The sequence below is a fragment of the Terrapene carolina genome, unplaced genomic scaffold, assembly GCF_002925995.2.
Source record: "Terrapene carolina triunguis isolate 2854851 unplaced genomic scaffold, T_m_triunguis-2.0 Scaffold211, whole genome shotgun sequence".
NCBI lineage: Eukaryota > Metazoa > Chordata > Testudines > Emydidae > Terrapene > Terrapene triunguis.
In genome coordinates this window covers 5732958-5749820 of record NW_020664562.1, presented here as the reverse complement: position 1 = coordinate 5749820, position 16863 = coordinate 5732958, and positions in this window count along the sequence as shown.

Genomic DNA, 16863 nt, shown 5'->3' with positions numbered 1-16863 from the left:
CAGCTTCCATCCAGGATACATCACACGATCCATTATCTACAGCCAAGCTCTAAGATACAACCGCATTTGCTCCAATCCCTCAGACAGAGACAAACACTTACAAGATCTTTATCAAGCATTCTTAAAACTACAATACCCACCAGGGGAAGTGAAGAAACAGATTGACAGAGTGAGATGGGTACCCAGAAGTCACCTACTACAGGACAGGCCCAACAAGGAAAACAACAGAAAACCACTGGCCATCACGTACAGCCCCCAACTAAAACCTCTCCAGCACATCATCTACGATCTACAACCTATCCTGGAAAATGATCCCTCACTCTCACAGACCTTGAGACAGGCAAGTCCTCGCTTACAGACAGTCCCCCAACCTGAAGAAAATACTCACCAGAAACTACACACCACATCACAGAAACACTAACCCAGGAACCTATCCCTGTAACAAACCCTGTTGCCTACTCTGTCCCCATATCTACTCTAGTGACACCACCAGAGGACCCAACCACATCAGCCACACCATCAGAGGCTTATTCACCTGAACATCTACTAATGTGATATATTTCATCACGTGCCAGCAATGCCCCTCTGCCATGTACATTGGCCAAATTGGACAGTCTCTATGTAAAAGAATAAATGGACACAAAGCAGACATCAGGAATGGTAACATACAAAAGCCAGTAGGAGAACACTTCAATTTCCCTGGACATTCCACAACAGATTTAAAAATAGCCATCCTTCAACAAAAAAATTCAAATAGCAGAGCTACAATTAAATTGCAAACTTAACACCATTAATTTGGGCTTGAATAGGGACTGGGAGTGGCTGGCTCACTACAAAAGCAATTTTCCCTCTCGGTATTGACACCTCCTCATCAATTATTGGGGGTGTACCACATCCACCCTGACTGAATTGGCTTTGTCAACACTGGTTCTCCACTTGTAACTCCCTTCTCGTCATGTGCCAATATATTTATGCTTGTATCTGTAATTTTCACTCCAGGCATCTGAAGTGGGGGGTTTTACCCATGAAAGCTTATGCTCAAATAAATTTGTTAGTCTTTAAGGTGCCACCAGACTCCTCGTTGCTTTTGTGGATACAGACTAACACGGCTACCCCTCGAATATAAGAGCAAATATCAGTTGCCAAAGATTTAGGGTACACTCTGTGTTGCTTAAAAATCACAAGAAAAAGAAACCTAAATATGCATTTTCTTTATTTTTCTATATTTATTTAACTAGCCTATCAAACTATAAAACCAGCACTATGGGATGAAATCAGTCATAGTGCGCCTCAGACATATTTCATAAAGGCAATGGGAATTGGTACTAAATGGCAATGAGAATTCTGTGACAGTACATTGACAGTCCTGTAAAGATCCAATAAATTCTTCCAGATTAATAATGGTATAATTAAAAATTGTGAACAAGGAAGGAATGTGAGTCCTATGAGGCAGGTGGAATCAATGGATTTGAGGAATACAGTAAAGGAAAAGTATAAGTATTACAAGAGGTGATATTATAAAAGGTAATAACTGTTTCAGATTCAAATACAGGGTCTTGCATTTCAGTGCTTCTGAGCACCCATAACTCCAACTGATCTCAGTAGAAGATGTGGGTGTTCAGCTCCTCTGGGGTATGGGGAAGGTGTTAAAAAGTATCAGCCTCGAGAGATAAAACTTTCATGAGTGCAAGTGCAGTAGGAGGAAGCTTAGGCTACATCTCCTACCTAGAAGCTAGATTCTCTGGTGATGTAAATTGGTGTAGCTTCAGTGCAGTGAAACTACACTGTTTTAATATCAGTTGAGGATCAGGCTCTGAGAATTTGCTCTGAACTTCAGAAAGGGCATTTTCCTGCATATATGGTTTCTCAAGTGCCAGATCATTTCTCATGGGAGCAAGAAGATGGCCCAGGAACAGTCTATGCAACTATAGACTATATATATCTGTAGCAATAGATATTAAAGTTTAAGAGGAAAGACAGTGGAAAGGTATAGATTCACAGAATGTTGAAAATAAGATGAAACCAAGGGAGCAGGATGGGAAACAGAAGCCAACTGAAAAAACGTCAAGGATAACAAAGGAGTAGAAGTCCTGTATCTTTTTCAAATTAAGTGGTCAGTACGAAGCTCCTATGTGAAAGATGACGTGTATGCCAGTCGGGATATATATGTATATGAAGCGTATTGTTTAAAAAAATACCTAGGTCACCCCTGTTTTTTTTTTTTTTTTTTATGACAGAACAAGTTATTACTGCTCTTAACGTTTTGATAATATATACTACGTGATGCTGAGTAATGGTGATATTGACTAAAGATCCACAGTATTGTTACAGTGGGCCTATGGAATTCAACAGCACTAAAAATCAGTGCACTAGAGACAATGTTGTGGATGTTGGGCAAGCTCAACAGCCATTAAGTGATGAACAAAACCTCACATATAGCTGAAAGCTGTTGTATTGACCAGGGAGATGTTGGGTAAAAATGCCTGCTTATCCCATGGTCTTTTTGAGAAGTATCATAGGATTTTTAACTTTCTCCTGCAAAGATAGCTAGGAAAACCCAGTCACCTTAAAGAGGCAGCCCCAGTTAGCCTGATCAGAAGCCAATGAGATTTCCCCCCTCCCCCCACTAACTTCCGTGGGAGTTGGATCAAGCTCTTCATGTAATTTCCACAACACTGTGCTACCTTATTTGCACCAGGTTTAAGCCCAGATCCTGTGTGGTACTCATACATAAGACTTCTGGCCAAGAGGTGACCGTACCATCAGAGACACTGACAGTTCATGAAATAAAACACCTCCCCCCAAAATTTGGATTGTAGCCCAAGCTCCTGGAGTCAAAGTTTAGTTGGAAATCTCAGCATTACTTCTTTTTTTTTTAAATGGAGTTTCTTGCACTCATGTTCATGGAGAAAAAACTTGAAATCATGACTTGAGTGAACACCAATGACTCAAACTCAAAGGCAAAGAAAGTGAGACCCATTTTTTGTTAAGTCTAATGATTTTAAAACCAATCTCACAATTTGGACTTGATTCATGACTTTTTGAATGCTTCAGGAGGACAGTGACAACATGGTATCTCTCTCTCCACCCTAAACCTACCCTATTAGCTATGGAACTATTAACTATGGTTTGTAACCTGTGCTTTAAATCAGCTTCTGTACCCAATGACTGGAAAATAGCTAATGTAACGCCAATATTTAAAAAGGGCTCTAGAGGTGAGTCCGGCAATTACAGACCGGTAAGTCTAACGTCAGTGCCGGGCAAATTAGTTGAAACAATTGTAAAGAATAAAATTGTCAGACACATAGAAGAACATAAATTGTTGGGCAAAAGTCAACATGGTTTCTGTAAAGGGAAATCATGTCTTACTAATCTATTAGAGTTCTTTGAAGGGGTCAACAAACATGTGGACAAGGGGGATCCAGTGTACATGGTGTACTTAGATTTCCAAAAAGCCTTTAACAAGGTCCCTCACCAAAGGCTCTTACATAAATGGATTGAGAACTGGTTAAAAGACAGGGAACAAAGGGTATGAATAAATGGTAAATGTTCAGAATGGAGAGGGTTAACTAGTGGTGTTCCCCAAGGGTCAGTCCTAGGACCAATCCTATTCAACTTATTCATAAATGATCTGGAGAAAGGGGTAAACAGTGAGGTGGCAAAGTTTGCTCAAAATAGTTAAGACCAAAGCAGACTATGAAGAACTTCAAAAAGATCTCACAAAACTAAGTGATTGGGCAACAAAATGGCAAATGAAATGTAATGTGGATAAATGTAAAGTGATGCACATTGGAAAAAATAACCCCAACTATACATACAATATGATGGGGGCTAGTTTAGCTACAACAAATCAAGAAAAAGATCTTGGAGTCATCATGGATAGTTCTCTGAAGATGTCTACACAGTGTGCAGAGGTGGTCAAAAAAGCAAACAGGATGTTAGGAATCATTAAAAAATGGAGAGAGAATAAGACGGAGAATATCTTATTGCACTTATATAAATCTATGGTACGCCCACATCTTGAATACTGTATACACATGTGGTCTCTTCATCTCAAAAAAGATATACTGGCATTAGAAAAGGTTCAAAGAAGGGCAACTAAAATGATTAGGGGTTTGGAATGGGTCCCATATGAGGAGAGATTAAAGAGGCTAGGATTTTTCAGCCTGGTAAAGAGGAGACTAAGGAAGGATATGATAGAGGTATATAAAATCATGAGTGGAGTGGAGAAAGTGAATAAGGAAAAGTTATTTACTTGTTCCCATAATATAAGAACTAGGAGTCACCAAATGAAATTAATGGGCAGTGGTTTAAAACAAATAAAAGAAAGTTCTTCTTCACACAGCACACAGTCAACCTGTGGAACTCCTTGCCTGAGGAGGTTGTGAAGGCTAGGACTATAACAGGGTTTAAAAGAGAACTAGATCAATTCATGGAGGTTAAGTCCATTAATGGCTATTAGCCAGGATGGATAAGGAATAGTGTCCCTAACCTCTGTTTGTCAGAGGGTGGAGATGGATGGCAGGAGAGAGATCACTTGATTATTACCTGTTAAGTTCACTCCCTCTGGGGCACCTGGCATTGGCCACTGTCGGTAGGCAGGATACTGGGCTGGATGGACCTTTGGTCTGACCCAGTATGGCCATTCTTATGTTCTTTAGGCCTGGTCTACACTAACACCCCAATTCGATCTAAGGTACGCAACTTCAGCTACGTGAATAACGTAGCTGAAGTCGACATACCTTAGTTCGAATTTACCGCGGTTCAGACGCGGTCCACACACGGCAGGCAGGCTCCCCCGTCGACTCCGCGGTACTCCTCTCGCTGAGGTGGAGTACCGCAGTCGACGGCGAGCACTTCCTGGTTCGAATTATCGCGTCCACACCAGACGCGATAAATCGAACCCGGAAGTTCGATTGCCAGCCGTCGAACTACCGCGGTAGTGTAGACAAGCCCTTAGTATCCTCTTTCTAAATTGGCACCACAGCTTACCGACCTGATTTCATGTTTACCTCACAACTGGTGCAAGCCAATAGATGAATTCAAGTCACTCACTCCAAAATACTGTGTAGACATACCTTGTGTGGGCCTGTCACCACTAGAAAGGGACAAAGCACCACAGTGAGTCAGTGTGAGTTATGTCTCTTCTAGGTGGCCTCTGAAGGCAGGGCTCCTGTACACCCTGGCCTTAAGTTTTGGCTCTCATTCACCTGTTCTTTTCCCCATAGTAATTATGAAATATTTTAACATTTCTTCAGCAAGAAAAAATTGCTTGGATATTAAAAAGTTGTTTACTAACCCCAGGTAGAATATAATTATTATACCAATGAAAATGAGTAGTACACCTCTAAAATATTATTCAATTAAATAAAATTATGTGGTGATGTCACACAGTATCCAATGAACCATTAAAATAAAAGCTGGTGATTTTACAAGCAGAAATGGAAAGCGTGTAGAAAGTTAAGTTTTATTTTTTGTTCCCGGCCCCCCCATTAGATACTGTGTTCAGTTATCTGCTATTTCTATTCTTGTGATATATACTTTGTATGTCATTCTTATTACTTTATATGATAAGTAGAGAGAATCTAGACAATTTTACTGAAAATTGAAAAATACCATGTTTATGGACAGAAGTTGTACATAATGTTTACCTTCAAATATATAAACTGATTTATTAGCAAGATGACTCAGAAGCAACAACGCAGCATAGTTCTTAAAGAAACTAAAATTATATTGCTGCAGGAAAAGTGTCTCCGTGGACTTGATTGTATCAAGACATTTAAGGAGAAACCTAATGATAAACACCCTGCTAAAACTGAATTCACTGTAAACAGCAATATACAATAAAGATATAATATACAATTAGTAAGAGTTTAAAAACCCACACTCACATTAGAAAAATCAGCCACCACTTTAAGTGGTATTAGTCAAATACAGTTATAGCCCATATCCAATTTAACCCTCTACAAAATGAAAGGGCCAAATCCTAAGCTATCTTAAGCTATGCCAGTTCACAACAGCTGAGGACTGGGCTCCAAAATCTTAAATTTAGTATTTTCATTAATAAGTGCTTGGTTCTAGATTTATACCCACATTCAGATGCACTGCATTGGTGGAGCCCCCAACATAGGTTAAAGATGCCGTCTCCAAACAGAGCCTATGGAGAAAGCAGCAATAGTAATACTAGAGATGGTCAACATTTTGCTTAGAAAGTTTTAATTAAAAATGACTGATGAAAATCTGAAAACTTTTGAAGAAATTGACCAAAAACCATCTCCCATCCTATCCAGGTGTAGACAGACAATTTTTATACATGAGGAACATCAAGAGTTTCCTATATTTCCAACAAATTGGGTCCCTAAGATTGTAACTCACAAATTTAGTGGACATCAGAAGGCTAATTTAGGGACCATTTCTGCACACCTTACTCATGCTGAGCATAACGAAGCCACAAGATGGTTCCACTGTAGTTAATGGGAGGTCAGTGGCAAAGGTTTTCAAGAGGAGGGACCTGATTTTAGTCACCAGAGTAAGGGCTTTCGTGGGCTACAGCCCACTTCTTCAGATGCATAGAATGGAACATATAGTAAGGAGATATATATACATACAGAACATGAAAAGGTGGACTTAATGCAAGGCAGGCAAGTACAGGGTAAATGTATACCCCAGCTTACCACCCACAAGCATGTAGACAAGCGCTAAGGAGCCTTATTTGAAAAAATATGCTGAGTACCTAGCAACACCCAATAAGGTCAGGGGATAGGTCATCAGAACTTTTAATGATATGAACACTTATCTTGGTACCTAGCTATAGGTTTAGGAGCCTCCTTTTACATACCAAGAGAAACAGTTTCAATAATAGGAACCTAAAGGATCCAGAAGTGATCTTTAATGCTTAACTTAAAATATTTTCCACATATTTGATTGCATGCATCAGATGAACAATAGTACCACCGAATACAATGACTAACCATCACTCGAGCAAGGCAATCAGGATTTAGACTGTTGTCATTAGTATAGAAATGGGGCATATGTAACACATCAATGATGGAATTTTAGACACTGTACTTCGATCTCAGATCTTTCATATGATTGTTATTTATGCTATCCACAACACATTCCCCACTTAATATCTTCCATAAGCTTTAGGACTGGATGATTTCTTTCTTCCTCATTTAACTTCATCAAGTTTCTGGTAGTAGATCTTGTTAGTTCTTTATTTTTTACTTCATTGTGTTGTCTTTCAAGAGCAATATGCCATTATATACTAATTTCCAGTTTGTGTTACTCAACCTTAGCAAATAAATATATTTACGAACGCCAACTGAATCACTCAGAGCAAAAATCCAATCAGAAATAGTCGCTTTCTTTGCAAAATTAAGTCTGATTACATTCTAATTGAATTTTAGGAACAAAAAAGAATAACTATTGTATGTGCTTACATGAAAATATTGCATTGATAGTACCAATTTATTGAGCTTATCTTCAAAGTAGTGCTAGTTTCAGCAATTTCTCTGCCTGCAAGAAATAGAAAAGCTTTTAGCATTTCAAAAAAAGATGAAAGCTGAACAGCTAACAGAATGTTCTAAGTGTACTTATGATTTCTGGGATTATGCAGTCTGGACATCAGTGTGATGTGTCCCACATTGATATTTTTATTTTGTTTATTCTGAGTAATTCATACCTTCCTGTCAGAATGACTAATTCATCTTACCCTTCACCCCAAAATGTTTGCACAAGTAATCTTTCCTTAAACAGGAGTTGATTCTGTGAGGAAAATAATTCTTCCCAATTTGATATTAAACTGACAATTAGTTATCAAAAACAAAATAGCAAAAGGTGCAGAGGAATTTAAATCTTAAGCTATTGAACAGATTCCCCAAGATAGAATTTCTCTTAGTATATGTTTTCTGACATAATATTTTAGTGCTTTCTTTCCCTAAAAAGTTTTGTTTTCATCATAATTCTAGTTTGTTAGTTTTTTAAAAACTTTTGTTTAGTTCTTGTCTTAATATAATCAAAAGAGCCTCTATAGGATTTTAAAATAAAATATCTGCTACATTACTTTCAAAAGTCACTAGTTTGTTTGAAAAGTAAAATATCTAAAGAATACTTCATGTTTAAAAATTTGAAGATCTTTAGTAGATATTGGTGATATGCCCCTTTACTGCCTTGGAAGCTGTATGTCAGAATTAAAGGAACTTTAATATCGTTTTAATAATTTTGAAGTCTTGACTCAAGGCTGAACAATCTAACCTTGAATTATTTGTTTGCAAAATGATAATTTCCGGTAGCTTTAAATATTTATGTTTTAAAACAATGTATTTACTTTTGGTCTAGACTAGTCTGGGATGTAGAAGTAGTTCTTTAAATGCAGCCTGTCCCTGCCATTACATCTGATAGACAGTTGTACACTTTATTAATCTGTATCTAGCGCAAACTACAATGATGGGAATTTAAACATAGTTAAACATGTTAAAGTGAAGAAATGCTAAAAGTTAAGATTGCACATTCAAACTTAATTCCGTTATTTGTGTGAATACACCTTACAATACATAGCATATGTCTATACATTACAATTGAAGCAGTATTATGCATTTTTGTCCATAATCACATGCATTTTGCAATAGCTTTTAGTCATCTTGTACTTGCAGTAATATAGTCCATGACACATGGTATGCTGTGCTCCTATTCTGTGGTTACTTGAACTGCTCTCTTTCGGTCTATAGTTCTGCTGAAGATTATCTTGTGGCATGCATTCTTGGGCTTCAGTGAAAAAGTGAGAAAATACATTAATTGTTTTGTGGAAATTTACTGTGCCATATCTTTATTGGACTGATTTTTCAACATGACAGGCCAGTCAGAGCAAAGCTAAATTGAATTTTCATCAACATTGTGTACAGTGTGCTTCATACAACATTGTTTATTTTTTGTCATTTTATAGCCAAATATAATCAAAGATGTCTCAAATTAAACTTCCCAACACTGACATAATGTTGAGAGAAATTTCATGTACTAATGCTATGCAATAGGATGTAAAGCTAGGAACAAAGGTGAACATAGTATGTTCTTCTATATGCCATCGAGAAGACAACCAAGTTCAAAGCTAGTTGTTTGGATCTGTATCATATCTATTAAAATTTGTTTAATACGGATAATTACAGGATTTGTAAATTTTGTCCCTGTGTTTAACACAGTACCAACACTCGATACTAATGTTTTCTTTAACATAGTTTGTTTGGTCTTGGTTAATATATAGACCAAATTCCTTCCAACAGAAGTTGTCAAGAAAACATATACTACAAGCAGAACAAATAAATTGAAAACAAGGGTCACATTCTCTTTCCCCATCAAGATACACTCAGTGCAGAAATGGGGTGTGGGGCAGCAAAGATAACTAAGTCACCAGTGGTACTGTTACAAAAGAAACTGCAATTCCCAAGAAATCTTGTTTCCAAAATGCCTTCATAGATTTTTAGGCCAGAAAGGACTATTACTAGTCTCACATCCTGCATAACAAGTCTAGTCTGACATCCTGCATAACAAATATTCTCCAGACCTGTTCTCTTCTGACCTGTGTTGTCTTCACTCAGTATTTTTCCCCTGCCGAATTTCTGAATTCTCACTACCCCTTTAAAAGCAGAGCATGATAGATTAAAGAGCCACCTCCTTCCAAAAAATCCCATTATCCATGTAGGTGCTTGTAGAGTGATAAAAAAAAATCCAAGAGGTGATTTGAAGTGCTTAAGTCTCTCATTATAAAGAAATGTTTCCCAGACCTCAAATAATTCTTTTTGACAAAACTGGAAGAGATCTGTAATTTGTTATTCACTCTTGTTTTGTTCACATAGGTTTAGTCAGCCAATCAGGAAGCAGAAACAGTACCAGGAGATGTAGGTAACCAACTACCCATACAACAGAAATAGCTGAGTGAACAGTTAATCAAACCATAGCCTGAAAACTCTTTCAAACTGTTCAGTGAATTCTCATGAGTAACAAGTGCATTTGAAAACTAGGATCTGTTTACATACTATTTGCTTGCCAAAAAGACACCAAGTGTGTAACCAATGTTATTCAGAATAGTTTCGTCACCTCCCACTATGAGTTTGAGTTCATAGATGTGCATTAGACAATAACAAAATGAGAATTTGTATGCCAACTATTTGTTTTGTACTGCTTATACACTGAAAAAATCAGATGGATTTTTTTTCTTCTTTTCTACCATATTCTATGGTTGGTGAAAACTCAGACAAATCTTATTACCACACTCTAGGGAATACTATTTTTTCCTCTCATGTAAAATTTCATTTACGTCCTCAAATCAGCAGAAATAAATTTGATTTTAAAACCACTCAAAAGAAGGACAAATTTTGTGTTCATACCAATAAAATATACATTTGCATAAAGAAAGAAGAAATCATGTATGCCTGTTTACTATCCAACATTATTATATATATAAATAACCCTCATGCCGTGATCGTCTAAAATGGAATTTTACACTGAGCAAAAAAAAGAGAGTTTGGGTTATAATTTGTTAATAAAAAGTTTATACTAAAATGGGGTGAAGGAAGGGAAAGGAAATGAGGATTATTTCCCCCCTTCCCCACAGTAAAATGTTAAAATGATTTGCAATAACTTTAAATAAATGGTTAGTAGTAGTACCTCTTAGCTAATAAACATATTGCAGAAGCCTTATTATCTAAACCACACACAAGCTGCTAATGTAGATCAGATATGAACAGTTCAGATTCAGGCATAATATGATCTCAAAGTTCCACACTTCTTGCCCTCTGAATTAGATACTATTTGCATAATAATTGTGCCAAAACAGGGAGATTGACCCAAGGTAATAAAGGAAAAAAAGAAAAACTACTTACTTTAATATTGTTAGGGAAACCTTAAAAGGGTAATTTCCTTTTATATAGTTGTAATACCACGAGACACCAGGTACCTCTATTAAAAACAACACTTAAGATTATCTGTAACTGAATATGTAGACTGTTAGAACTTGGAAGAAATGCCCTCTTCGTTGTGGCACAGTGCTTTTTAGAAATTGTTCATAATCACCTGTAAAGTTTGTTCCTTGCCTGTGTGTCTGATTGGAATAGTTTCTTAGAGATGCTACAAGATATCCATGTAAGCAAAACTCTTTTCATATACCTTACAAGATAGTTACAAAAGTGTATACAGCATAGGACACCATATGAACTAGCTGTATGATGTGCCAACTAATTCTGCAGCTGGTCATTTTGGTGAACAAGAGCAGTGGGGAACCTACAAATACTCTGCAACCAGGAGATGCAGCACTGCTTGTGGAGAACAGAAGGCCAAAAACGTGTTTACATTACTTCTATGCCCTGTGGGAAAAATCTTTGAATCTCAACTCTCTCCCCATAGATGGTGTTATTTAAGTCATTGCTGCCCTCAAATATGCTTACTGCAATACATGCCAGTTAGGTCTTTGGGTATGTCATATATGGAAACACACAAAGTTCTCCCTAGATATCCCAGAGGGGATACATTTACCAATAGCCCAATGGAGACAATGGTTCACATGGTAGATAGCTTCAAATCAGAGTAGTCAGGGAGAGGAGAAGGGGGCCTGTTGTGATAAAGATACTGCCCCTCTCGCAATGGAAAGGGGGCCTAACCTCCATGTGGCTCCAGTGGGGTAGAAAGAAAGGAACTTGCAATGAAGTCCCTGTGATTTTTTGAGGGTTAGAGGGCCCATTTAGTTTGTCTCCATGTGATGGTGAATAGACAACCCTGGGGGAGGCAAGGTTATAAGAGGTTCTGTGGATCCTCAGTGTGACCATATTTCAGATGTTGTGAGAGATGACAATTTCCTGCAATATCTTTGGAAGAGTTACTGTATTAAGCGTATGTATCATTGTGGGGCAGGGATTGTATGCAATTCCATGGGGGAGAGTAACCATAGCCTTTCCATGTACCAAAGAACAATGGGGAGGGAGGGTGATTAGGCAGATTCACTCAGGTTGAAACACCTCCAGAGAGGTACCACCTCCTGGGGAGGCTTGCAGAGACTAGTTCAAATTGGATTCTCCAGAAAACAGAAAAAGAAAAAAGTCTTGGATAAATAGCCTGAGTTTCAGCTGACTTAGAACCTCTTTCTTATTCAGCAAACTGACAGCAGTTTCTCTCCAAGAGGAGGGCCACAATCCTTAGGAAAGTGTTGGGAGGACTGATATCAACCGGAGCCCTTGTGGAGATGGGAGTGTGTGAGATCTCTGCTAAGCTTATTAGCATATGTGTAGATGTTTTGTATAATTCTTTCACCTTTAGAATAAATATGCTTGATTAGAAAAAAAAACTGTGTTGAAACTTAAAACTGTGAGCAACTACCTCATTCATACCCTTTAAAGAGAAACCAAAGCAGAGATGCAGGCGTACTTAGGCAATCTGTCTTGCTGGAGATATCACAGGGTGGGCAGGAAACTGTGCAGCCTGGAAAAACACTGTTCAGGAAGGAGTGAGACAAATGGAGGTGAGAGTTGAGGGAGCTGGGAGTCTAGAGTGGGTGCCCTTGCTGGACCACAGAGGGGGAATACAAGTGTTGTTACCCTGACAGTGATGATGCCCAAAGGGCCAGTTGACCTGTGGCAATAAGTCAGCTCAAAATCAAGTTACACGAGCCCCTGGATAGTCTCTGGCCATGGCCAATAATAGCTTATACCCCACATTCATTCAGGTGGTAGAGCTGCTGTAGGCTCACGCCATACATTTTAAGACTATAGCTTCACAAATATAAACAAGGAATAGTTGTAACAGATCTGTAAAAATATCAAAGAAAGGTTGATGCCAATAAAAAAGTAGAGTTTGGGTTTGGGTCAATTATTGGAAAACTTGGAAGCTGATTTAAAGTGTATCTATGCACTAAACAACTTGAATCTGGCAAGAATTTCAGGGTTAAGTTTTTTGAAGTGCTTGGCAGCTCCCAATTGTTCTCAATCAGTGCTAAAGTCTTTTGAATCTCTCTCTGCAATGGTTCTCAGCAAGAACTGGATCAAGCCTACTGGTCCAGCATAGACAGCCAGCTACAGCGTTTCAAGACAACAAATGCAAGAATGTAAGCTCACATCAGTCAAGCCTAGCTACTTTAAGAAGAAGTTGGAAAGACCTTGCTGAAGAAAGGAATGGGGAGTCAAATATAGATAGATAGATAGATAGATAGATAGATGTATAGAGCTGTTTCTGTTAAAGTATGAGAGGCAGTTTTTGTTATCAGAGCAGATTAAGAAGGGGGAATGAAATTAAGTCTAACTTCAAAATTATTAATAAATTGAACCTGCTTGAACCATATATATTTTTTTAAATATGTAATTGTTGACAATATTTAAGGTGCACTACAAACTTTATTTTGTTACGGAGAAATTATAGTGTCTACCCTAGGGCTGTTAATCACAGTTAACTCATTCAATTAACTCAAAAAATAATCCCTATTAATCACACTGTTAAACAGAACAACAATTGAAATGTATTAAATATTTTTGGATGTTTTTCTACATTTTCAAATATATCGGTTTCTGTTACATCACAGAATACAAAGTGTACAGTGCTCACTTTATTATTTTTGAATATTTGCACTGTAAAAATGATAAAAATAGTATTTCAATTCACCTCATACAAGTACTGTCATGCTATTTCTATCATGAAAGTGCAACTTACAAATGTTGATGTTTTTTGTTACATAACTGCACTCAAAAACAAAAAGTAAATCTTTAGAGCCTGTAAGTCCACTCACTCCTACTTCTTGTTCAGCCAATCACTAAGAGAAACAAATTCGTTTACATTTACAGGAGGTATTGCTGCCCGCTTCTTATTTACAATATCACCTTAAAGTGAGAACAGGCATTCACAATGCACTACTGTAGCTGGCGTTGCAAGATGTTTATGTGCCAGATGCACTAAAGATTCATATTCCTCTTCATGCTTCAGCCATCGTTCCAGAGGACATGCTTCCATGCTGATGATGCTCATTAAAAAAAATAATGTATTTATTAAATTTGTGACTGAACTCCTTGGGGGAGAATTGTATGTCTCCTGCTCTGTTTTACCCTCATTCTGCCATATATTTCATGTTTTAGCAGTCTCGGATGATGACCCACCACATGTTCGTTTTAAGAACACTTTCACTGAAGATTTGAGAAAATGCAAAGATACCAATGTGAAATTTCTAAAGATAGCTACAGCACTCGACTGAAGATTTAAGAATCTGAATTGCCTTCCAAAATCTGAGAGGGATGAGGTGTGGAGCATGCTTTCAGAAGTCTGAAAGAGCAACACTCTGATGCGGAAACTAGAGAACCCTAACCACCAAAAAAGAAAATCAGCCTTTTGCAGGTGGCATCTGAGTATGAAAATGAACATACATCGGTCTGCACTGCTTTGGATCATTATCGAGCAGAACCCATCATCAGCATGGACGCATGTCCTCTGGAATGGTGGTTGAAGCATCAAGGGACATAATCTTTAGCTCATCTGGCATGTAAATATCTTCTGTCACCAGCTACAACAGTGTAATGCAAATGCCTGTTCTCACTGTCAGGTGACATTGTAAACAAGAAGCAGGCAGCATTATCTTCTGCAAATGTAAACAAATCTGTTTGAGTAATTGGCTGAACAAGAAATAGGACTGATTGGACTCGTAGGCTCTAAAGCTTATATTGTAGAAAATGTAGAAAACATCCAAAAATATTTAAATAAATGGTATTCTATTATGGTTTAACAGTGCAATTAATCACACAATTAATCGTGATAATTTTTTTAAATCATTTAACAGCCCTAGTCTATACCATTCAGTGTCACATAAAAGCAGTAATACTAGCTGTATGGATTATAAAATGTTAGCCTGATGCTTTAACAAGCTGTTAAACTGTTTTATTAAAGTAGTTCTCTACTTAGAAGAGCTGTCACACTTCCAGGTCTCTTTTCAATAGGTCAGTTTGCATCTCAGAAGCCAGTTTTTTCTAAACAGGACAAAAATTTGGTCACTCAGATAAATCCATAGGACTAAAGCAGACGGACGGTCTTATTTTGGAATCTGATGCCAGAATTCAGCCAGTGGCTAGAACAACTCAAGGTCATTGCTGCTTTGAAAGAATTAACGGCTAGCCTTCATAGGAAGGGAGATGAGTATCAGCAACAGTATTCATGGATATGGGATCATCTTGAGATTTATGGGCTAGGTGAACCAGAAATATGGACATTCTGATTGTGACATCAGTGGAGGTCATAGTCTCATGAAAATGAACTGCAATGTAGTGCATGGTATAAATCTATACTGAATGTTGAGATGTGTCGTTATGGCTGTGTTAAGTCCTTTACACCTCAACCTTTAGCCTTCACATGAAAAAAAATGTAAAAAGGAGTCAGAGGCCTGACTTTATACCTCTTAAGAGACCAGGCCTATGCTACTTCTTAAATCTAAAAGGAGGGCAATTCTACTGGTCTGAAGGTACAGGAGCAAAGATGCAAGCTGAACCTAAGCTTCCTTTCTACCCCTCGTGACTATTAACCTTCTACCCTCAGATCTCAGAAGGCAAGATGAAAGATTCCTAAAGATCAGAAGTTCAGCAAGATAGTTGTGAGTGACCCAGTCTATTTAGAGCTTTAAGTGTTAAAACTAAAACCTTGAACTCCATCAAAACGCCAACAAGCAGCTTGTGCAGAGCAAAGCAGCGGGTAGGTCAAAAACCCTCCACCCAACCTCCGTAATAATTGCCCTGCTGCATTCTGCACTAGCCGCAGGTAATTGACAAGCTTCTTTAGTAGCCCCGTACAGAATTTCATTTGAAGTAGTTCAACCGCGATGTCACAAAGACATGCAGTATGGTTATGTCAGAGAGTGAGAGGAAGTGCTGCAGTCTGGTGACCTTACTAAGAAACTGGCCGTGACTATGACTATCACTTGATCATCCTAACTATGAGCCAGGAGTGAGCTGCACAACACCCTCACCTCACAGTTTACAGACAAAGTCAGGATGCAGAGTGAAGAGTCACTCTGTAGTCCAATTGCCAAGTTGGTTACCTTGGATTCAAATTCCGTCATTTATATCTGTGCAATCCTGCTGGAGCCAAGGAAATTGCACAGCGTGTAAGTCAGGGCAGGCTTCAAAACTAGATAAAGAGCCTGTGGTTATGCTTCTTCATAACTTTTGTTACATGACTTTCATTGTGTGATATTGCTCCTGGAGCATTATACTGGACTTTTAATTTTGGTTTAAAGGATTTTCAGCTCTGGTCTGTTTTTTAAAGTATTCTGGAGAATATTTTAAATATATTCATATTTAACCTGTTGAACTGGTTCCAAAAGTAGCAGTAGAGACTTCAGTGGTTTCTGAGAGCTAGAGTGGTTCCTTTTGCTGTGCTATGTTTTATGAGGAGCTATGGAATTAATAAAGGAGTGACCACAGGTAAATAACCTGGTTTTGTCTAATATTGTGGGGAGGGAAGATACAGGCAATCTAGTGCTAAAAACAAACAGACAGCGGCGCTGGAACAATTTGTATAGTGGGGGTGCTGAGAACCATTGAACCAAACTGTAAACCCTGTATGTGACGGAAACTACTTCAAGCCAGGGGGCGCTGCAGCATCCCCCGCACGCTTAGTTCCAGCACCTCTGAGCAGAGAGCATATTTGGGTTGGGGAGCGACAACCTCTTTGCGTCAGAGGGCCATATTTTCCACTGTGTATATGCTGCACCCAGCACAATGGGGCTCTGATGCATAACTGGGACTTTTATGCATTAGTGGAATACATATAAATATTTGTTAATTCTACTACAATGTTCATTTTTACACACACACACACACACACACACACACACACACACACACACACACA